This window comes from Callorhinus ursinus, unplaced genomic scaffold (genome assembly GCF_003265705.2).
Source record: "Callorhinus ursinus isolate GAN/ISIS: 27379988/994484 unplaced genomic scaffold, GSC_fseal_2.0 scaffold11, whole genome shotgun sequence".
NCBI lineage: Eukaryota > Metazoa > Chordata > Mammalia > Carnivora > Otariidae > Callorhinus > Callorhinus ursinus.
The window spans coordinates 16462980-16472000 of NW_027397073.1; the positions used below are offsets into that span (position 1 = coordinate 16462980).

Here is a 9021-nt window from a genome sequence, read left to right on the forward strand (position 1 = left end):
CAAGCCTCTGAATACATGTGGGTGCTGTTGGGATTGGTGAACTAGAAATTTATTTTAATGTTCTGAATTCAACATAACTTAGGTCGTGATGCATTTTCTTAACCAATAGATCTTAAAAGTGTAACCTGTTACTATGTGGGAGGGGGGGTTCTGTGGACTATTTTTTTAAAGGGGTCCTTATATTTACTAGTCTAGGGAAAAGGATCAGTAGGTGGATGCGTTATTCACTCAGTAAACAGTTACTGCATGCTTCTTGTGTGCAAGGCACCATTCTGAGCCCTGGAGATACTCATGCATGAAACAGACATAGTCCCTGTCCTCAAAAAATGTACAGTGTGGTGGGAGATTGAGGCCAGTGAACAGGTGGTTAGTGACTGGAACACCGGAGGAAAGCTGGTGTTAGGTAGAACATAAGAAGTATGGGTGGAGAGTAGGTTGAGTTTTAGGACTCAGGGCCAAGATGCCTGCCACGCCTTCCTCAGGGATGTGCGTGTTGAAAGAGGAGCCCCAAAGCGGGTAAACATTCACACAAAGAACTCGATTTCTGCTGGTGGGATTTCAGGAAGTATTTTGGCGGACTGATGCAAGCCATTTAAATAGCTCAATTGGAAAATAGATTATAACCTTTGCTAAAATCATAAGATATTATTCAGAGTATATATATTAATAACCAATATCATCAACATATTAACCATTTAGTGTCCGACATAGGCTGTGCCTGTGTGATGGACTCTGTTTTCATATATTTAAAGATCTCTGTCTGGTAATGGCCTCTGTAATGCTATTAGGATGTCAGAGTAATGCTTCTGGGGTCTGGAATGGTGCTACTGTTTGGTGGCTATTAGCCAACTGTTGGAATTTTGAGCCTGACCTGCACAGCAGGGAAAGCTCAGTGATAAAATTGCCAATAATAGAAATAGAAGCCAAAATATTTTTTAATTTTTATTTATTTATTTATTTTAAGATTTTATTTATTTATTTGACAGAGAGATAGCAAGAGCAGGAACACAAGCAGGGGGAGTGGGAGAGGGAGAAGCAGGCTTCCCGCTGAGCAGGGAGCCCGATGCGGGGCTCGATCCCAGGACCCTGGGATCATGACCTGAGCCGAAGGCAGATGCTTAACGACTGAGCCACCCAGGTGCCCCAAAATATTTTTTTAAATGAAAAAGAATTTGGGACCTAGCTGGCTGGTGAGAGAAGCATGAGGAGGTGAAGCCACACGCAGAGCTCGTGGGTAATACATGGCATGGGCTTTCTTACTTAGACTACCAAGGCCCTTTAAAAAAAAATTGAAATCATCCTGCAGGGTATTCTTCTTAATTAATATGACTTAAGTATATTTTGTTGTTAATGGTTATCTTGTTGGAAGGTACTCACAAAACTCCCACTGGGGACCTGTCTGCCAAGGGAACACCCAAGGGAGGCTCCTCCGAGTGCCACCAAGCTTGGCTTGATTGGGAAATGAGAAATGCGTCCAGACCTTCCAGAAACCTTCTGTACCTGTATTCATCCACTGGGTTGGTGTCATAGCAAACTTCAGGGTGAAGGAGACTTTCAGTTATTCATTGTAAGGCAGAAAGTTCAAAGTCTATGAAATTCATAAACCTCCCTATTTAAGCATCCCAAATCAGATGGAGATCAGCTCCGGAAGGTGGGGACTTTGCTTTGGGATGAGTTGCCCCACCTGCCTAGCCTCCGTTTTCCTCAGTGGGAGCACTTCCTCAGAGACTGGTTGGCATAATCCCCTTGAAGCTCTGATATTGGGCTTTCTGATTCAGTTACTCTGGGGGAGGTATATTTAGTTCCCCATCCTCTGCTCCTTACTTCCTTTGCTTCCCTTCTCCTCCCATGAATGTCGGTCACATGGACGGCTGCGTCTGTCTAACCAGGTTGGGCAGGGAGGATTTGTCAGAGAAGATCAAGATCCCTTAGCTGTTTACAGACAATGGTCCATCACTGGGTCATTCCCCGCCAGGAAGACAGGCCATGTCTCTGCCTGTCCCTCAGGGGAGACAAAGAGCATCATGAAGGTAAGGGGTCAGTTTCCCCGCCTGACATTTCACACTGGTATCTAAGTCCCCAAAAAGTAGAGCGAACATGGCCAGCAAATTGCCTGACACTGAACGAGGGTAACAGCCAGCCTTGTCTTCAGAAAGCTAAAGAGAAGCCTGTCTTTACCGACCAGAAGACCAGAAGACAGGGGTTAGAGGCCGTTACTGGGGGCTTCAATTCCTTAAACCACCTTTGCAGATTTGTAGTGAGGGGAGGGGTAGGCAAAGACGGAGGCCTCCTCTCAGACCTCACAATCTTTTTGGAGAAACTAGACCCCTGCTGGTAGAGAGAGAACTAACTATTCCTGGCCCCTCAAGCGCTGGATGCTAGACAGTCAAGAAGCTACCTGTGCATGAAGATCGGCAAACCTGGGCAATCGCCTTTGAGCATTTGCGATTCCTTCACGGGCCTGGATTCTACTTCCCCTCAACACGACGCAAACATGTATCTTGGCACCAGCCTCAACATGATTGTGGACCACGGAGCTTTTCTGCCGTCTTCGCCCTGGCAGGACTGAGAGGTGGGTAGAATTGGTTTCACGGCTTCTAATGTCTCTTGTGGCAGCCAGATTTCTTCTCCTGGGCAACCCCCAGTGCCTTTAAGCTTCTCTTAAAGCACCAGAAGCCGCCACGGGACACCACACAGAGCCTAACCGTCCCACGCTGGTGACCCTCTTGCCTCTTGTCCACTGTAGAAGTCTCCTGGCTCTCCACAGTGTTGGCAAGGGTATGGGAACGGGCACCCTCATCTACTGCTGATGAGCATCTAGATCGGTACAGATTGCAAAGCAAATTATCAGAATTACAAATGACCGTATCTTTTGACACACAATTCCACTTTTAGGAATTTCTCCTACAGATATGTGCAAAATTGCAGTACTGCTCATATAGCAAAAGATTAAAAACATACCAAATATCTATTAGAAAGGCACTGGTCAAATAACATAAGGTATATTCATAGAAATATTCTGGAGCCATTAAAATAATGTGAAATGTGTTGGGTTTTCTTTTTTTTTAAACAAACCTATGAATCAATCTCAAAGATCGATTGTTTTTGTTTTTTTAAAAAGATCTTATTCATTTGACAGAGAGAGACACAGCGAGAGAGGGAACACAAGCAGGGGGAGTGGGAGAGGGAGAAGCAGGCTTCCCACGGAGCAGGGAGCCCGATGCGGGGCTCGATCCCAGGACCCTGGGATCATGACCTGAGCCGAAGGCAGATGCTTAACGACTGAGCCACCCAGGCGCCCCATCAAAGATCTATTGTTCTTTAAAAACTCTTAGCTCATGGGGTGCCTGGGTGGCTCAGTCAGTTAAGCATCTGACTCTTGATCTTGACTCAGGTCTTGATCTCAGGGCCATGTGTTTGGCGCCTGGGTTGGGCTCCGCACTGGGTGCGGAGCCTATTTAAAAACAAACAAATGGAAAAAAAAAAAAACCAAACCCCAAACTCTTAGAATACTCTCCAAGTTTTATTAAGTAAAAAACCCAGGATACTCAGCTGTGTGTATAACCTACTTCCATTCCAGTAAAAACAGGGAAAAGAGTAAGCTATGTCTTTCTTTGTCTGGCAGGACACCTGGAATGTTGCTCACGGAGGTTGCCATGAGAAGGACGAGGGGTGCCTGGGGTTTGGGGAGTGGTAGAGACATTTCAGCTAAGTCTTCGTCTCCAAAGGCTCCTGGTTAAGTCCCAGTATGTCGGCGGAGAGTATGACCCATTCATCCATTAGCACTTCGAAATGGACTAATTGATCATAGTTCCAGCAATAAAACAGAATGGAAAAGGATCAGAGAGCAAACCTGGTAAGACTTCTGACACTTCTTCGAGTTGATATATCAACATGGCTCAAAATCGGAGTTCTAAAAGGCAGCAGGCAGCAGTTGGTGGGAGGATAGATGGAGAGAGGGCACATGGGGGGGTTACTCTGTATTCACGTGGCATCCAGTGGCTCACAGTTCCCTGCAGGGCCCGTGACTTCCACGAGGGTGCGTGGAAGATAGAATTAGAAAAGAAACGGAGTGCAGTCCCCCGCTCTGCCACGTACCGGCTGTGTGACATGACAGCGGCCCTCCCTGCCCCAGGTGTCGTCCCCTACAAAGAGGCTGCGATGTTGAAGGAGGCAGCAGATAGGGCCAAGGATTTGTACGCGAGCATGACAGCGAAATCTGTGCCCGAAGTTCTAGATACAAGCGTTTCTCCGCTTCTCCCCTCCTCCATCGGCGCTTCTTTCCCTGGTTTTAAGGATATTAACTCGCTAGCACCTTTCATTGTAGCCTGTCCTCTAGAAGCGTGTGCAGCACGGCTGCCGACTTCATCTCTGAACACAGTAACGTGTGGTTTTCTGTGGCTAGCACCAATGCCCCCTTTTCTCTGCTATCCCCCGAGTTGGTGATGTCCATCTCCTTGCTTACTTTTGCTGAATGGATGTAAAGGCCCATTTAATTTGGCTTTCTCTCTGCTTTCCCAGCTTAGGGGAGCTGCTTACCTCTAACAGGGCGCCTGCTTTGAACCATTCGGAGAGGCCTTCAGTGAAAGTGGGACCCGCACAGCCCGTCCCCGAGACAACCACTGTTTGTCATTTCTTGTATAGACTATGAACCACAGACACATGCATGTGTATATATAACCACAGGGGTTATAATACCTACTCTTCTGAACCTTGCTTTTTTATTGCACAGTGTATCTTTGAGATCACTTTATATCAGTGCACAGACTCTTTACTCTCCTTGGCTGAGTGATAGAATGTTGTGAATTATTAAAGGGGTTGGAGTTTTACGGAGGACTGAACATACTTCCATAACGGAAATTTGCAAAATCTGCTCGAGCTGGCCTTAAGGGGAAGTAAAGGGAGAGGATATATAGGCCAGCTGCAAGCAGTGATTTTGGGGGGACATTATGCTTACACCCCATGCGACTGCTCAGTGGGCCGCTTCCAGCCCCCATGCGTTCCATCGGAAGGGAGAGCTGTAATTTGTGTAACTAGGTCCCTGGATCGTCCACCTGTTGCCTGTTCAGACAACGCCACCAGGCAACTCCCTGCCCCAGTCTGGAGCCGCGCGTCTGGTTGGAGTCAATCTGCAAGTCGATTCTCCAGAGTGTATCTCCAGAATTTTCTTAATCCAAACATAGCCCCTGCCTCTTAAAGGCCATTGTCCTGTCAGCTCTTCTGACAGCTATGTGCCCCAGAGCCAGACTGCTCCCTCTTGCTGGTGACGTGAACTGGCCGGCTCAGTGGGGGGGGTGTGGGGGGCAGTCTGTGCTCTGTCTGGGAAGGCTGGGAACAGTGGAGTCCTAGGTCCTCCCGATGGGCCATTTCTTCCAATTGCCTCGCTCTCGTCCTTTTAAGGACTTCCTCCTCCCTCTGCATCTTTGGGGGCAGAAATCCAACAGTTGGTCCCCTTTGAGGTTGAGCTCTAGTCCCTCTGCCCCGTGTTGCTCAGCGGCTCTTACGACAGAGGGGGATGGTCCGCGACGGCCCGGGCTTTGCTTGGGCATAGACCAGAGTCAGACACACGACAGGCTCGATTTACAGAATGAGGGGCTCTGAATTCCCTGATCTGTCCTGGGTGACACCATCCGAGAAGCCACATGCCAGACCTGGCTCACCGTAAGCACCTAGGAGAAAACCTGATGCCTATTTAAGGAGAAGCAAAGAAAAACCAGCTGCTTTTCAGAGCTTGGCATACAGCTGCTCCGCTCCTGGCTCAGACAGCGGGACGCCTGGTCATCTGGCACTCACCCCCGCCCACGCCCCCCGGGGCAGGCCAACGGCAACACTGTTGTAAAAGGACTCGAGTCTTACAGATGCTGCTAATAAACCAGCAAAGGACCTGACTTGGTGCTGAGGCCCATTGAGCCCATCGCAGCATCTCCTACGCGGCAGTTCACTTTGAAGTCACAAACACCCAGCCGCAGAGGCAGATAATTCCCGGTAACCTTCAGAAAACCCAATTTCCAACGATGTGCGACAGAAGGACTATTTAATAGATGCAAATGTCATGCTTGAACATTTTTAGTCTTTCTCGTCAGTGCGTGAGTCACTTGGAGTGACAGATTGCATTCAGGGGGAGAGCAAGGATCTTACCAGAACCCCATTCCTTCGCTAATTTATTTCATACTTTTGACTTTCGTGAACCCTCTCAGTGATTTTACAGGAAGCTGCCTGGTGCTTTCTGACACATCACACACTTACCAAATCAATTCAACAGAACTGTGGCTCAGTTCCCTTTAAGGAAAACGCAAGTACCAAAAACTGGCCCTGCTGAATCTACCCTGCGCATTTCAAACTCCGGCTGCCTTTCCAGCTCATTTGTCTCTTCTCCTTTAGAGCTGCCTATGGCAGGAAGTCTTTTATTCATTCATTTAAATTTTATTTTATTTTATTATTTATTTAGTGGCCTCAGACCCCAGAGGCTTTTGCTGGAAGGCTGCGTTGGCCTCCTTTTGCACAGGTAACAGGTGAGGGCCAGTGACAATGTGACAACACTCAGTCACTCTCGCGCTTCCCCCTCTGCAGTAGGAGAGAGGCTCCGAGGAGACAAATCAAGTAGAATTGGGGTCCGTGACTTCATCAAAGCTATGCCTTCAAGCTCGATTGACCTGGGGAGATTTTTAAGCTACCAATGCCTGGACCTCAACCCCAGAGATTCTGTTTCCACTCATTAGGGGTGACACCACACCCAGTGCCATTTCTGAAGGGAAGGGGAGGGAAGGAAGGAGAAACCATGAAGAGTTCTTATGGGAGCCCCTCGAAGGAAAGGATGAATCTTGTTATGCGTTTGTCCCCAGGTTCTAGCCCATCGCTTGGCACACAAAAAATACTCCAGAAAGAATAAATAGAAGGCTGAATGGATGTTTGAGAATGTGAACTGGAAAGCTTTGAAGACCAATAAGAGGCCAAAGAGTGTGGTGGGAAAATTCCAACCAGCTGGGGTTTGGGTGAGTGGGCTCTGATTTATTGCCACCATTTGCTCACTGGGTACTTTGGGCAAGATGCCCCCCACCCCAAACCCGCCCTCAACTCTTAGTTTCTTCATCTGCAATGCAAGGGGTTTGGAGCAAATAATTTCTAATGTTCCTTCTCTATTTTAAAAATTCTCCGAGTAGATGGTTGCTATGCCTACCGATGGCATTTGGCCACTTTTATTGCTACATGTGTGATTCTAGTCAGCTCTGAATTGGCTTAAGCTAGAGAGCAGTTGTCCTTGAACAAGAACTCTGGGGCCATCAAAAAGAGGTTGCTTGGTGACGGTGTGTGCAGTGATGACAGACACCCAGTGTAAGGGGAGAAGGCAGAGTGTTCTAGAACATTCTCTGACGCCCCTGCTAATTCCATGGTGGGTGGATGGGGGTGGGGAGGGAACACAGAAGCCTGGAGCATTTCTTTTTTGATGTGAGCTGTAGGTGTGCTGGTAGAAACATGGAAACCAAAGCCAGCTTCAGAGACTTAAAAGTCAAAGTTGACTTTTCTCCTGACCCAACTCCCTTCAGCATTGCCCAACTCTCTCCAAACACAGGTGAACGGCTGTTTATGTGCAGATGAAGAAAAGCCCTCTGTTGACTTTATTTCCAAACCCTGCCTTTTGGAATTGACACAAGAAGAGGGCAAACTGCTCACCAAGCCTGACCATCCAGTCAGCTGGCTCCAACCCCCTCTCCCAGCTTTCTGGCTCCATCTCCTCAAACAAACTCTGGAAACAGATCATCAATAACACAGATAAAAAGCAGGGCAACATGGGCTTTGAACCCCAAGGCCAACAGGCTGATTGCAAACTGGTCAGCTTCTCTCTGGGGCTGTCAGCCCCCAGGGGTGAAAGACCAAAGCTCCCCTCCTTCTCTAAGCCCCACCCTGCATGGTCCAGTCCCCCTGGGCAGGGGGACCAGGGCGTGATTTGCACTCCCAGGGATGCTTCCTCAGGACTCCGGGTGCCCAAAGTCTCGGCGTTGTGGTGGTACAGGTGGAGGGAGGCTGTAGCTTGGAACAGATGCCTGAATCAAAGAAAAGGCAGTGTTCCTTTCCGGTTAAAAGCACAAACTCTGGAGCCAGACATCTTGGTCTGTCTCTCATAAGCTCTGTGACCTTGGGTGAGATCTTCTTTACCCTCTCCTCACCTTTTCCCATCTGAAAAATGGGAATAATAATGCACTTACCTAGAAAGGCCGTTTGGAGGATTAACTTCGTTCTCATTTCTAAAGCAGCTTAGAACACTGCCTGGCAAATGGGGTGTTTCAAATAAACTAGTGGTTCCCCCTGGGGAAGAGTGTAAATAGAGTGTGCAGGCTTCCACTTTCTGGGTGGCTTTGGGTGAAGGGTTCTCGGCTGTGCCAGCAGGACCCTGCTTCCCCTGCGGCTGGCCCTGGCTGCCCTGTGGCCTGCCTGAGTCTTTGCAGTTCGCTGTCGGGTGTGCGCCGCCAAGTTCTTCCTCTTGGCCAGTTGATCTTCTACATTTCAGCTCAAGCAGCACCTCCTCCAAGAAAAACTCCTTACCTTTTTGACAGATCTCTGGTCAGGAGCACAAGCCCTTCTGTGCCATTCCAAAATTCAGCTTTTATCAATGTGAAAGCAATCTTGGGGTGCCTGGCTGGCTCAGTCGGAAGAGTGTGCGACTCTTCAACTCAGGGTCATGACTTCAAGCCACACACTGGGTGTAGAGAGGACGTAAATAAATAAGTAAAGAAAGAAGAAGAAGAAGAAAGAAGAAAGAAGAAAGAAAGAAAGAAAGAAAGAAAGAAGAAGAAGAAGAAGAAGAAGAAGAAGAAGAAGAAAGAAGAAAGAAGAAAGAAGAAAGAAGAAAGAAGAAGAAAGAAGAAAGAAGAAAGAAGAAGAAGAAGAAGAAGAAGAAGAAGAAAGAGGAAGAAGAAGAAGAAGAAGAAGAAGAAGAAGAAGAAGAAGAAGAAGAAGAAGAAGAAGAAAGAGGAAGAAGAGGAAGAAGAAGAAGAAGAAGAAGAAGAAGAAGAAGAAGAAGAA

The 9021-nt window shown here is 47.8% G+C and overlaps 1 long non-coding RNA gene across 1 annotated transcript in view; it reads left to right on the plus strand.

Annotated features, from left to right (window-relative positions):
• The first annotated feature begins 2457 nt into the window (after positions 1-2457).
• LOC141373719 (uncharacterized) overlaps positions 2458-9021 on the plus strand; it is a 14986-nt gene continuing 8422 nt past the window's right edge. The window contains exons 1-2 of the long non-coding RNA XR_012379998.1: positions 2458-2572; positions 3626-3856. This is a non-coding gene — a long non-coding RNA (uncharacterized lncRNA). The remainder of the gene's footprint in view (positions 2573-3625; positions 3857-9021) is intronic.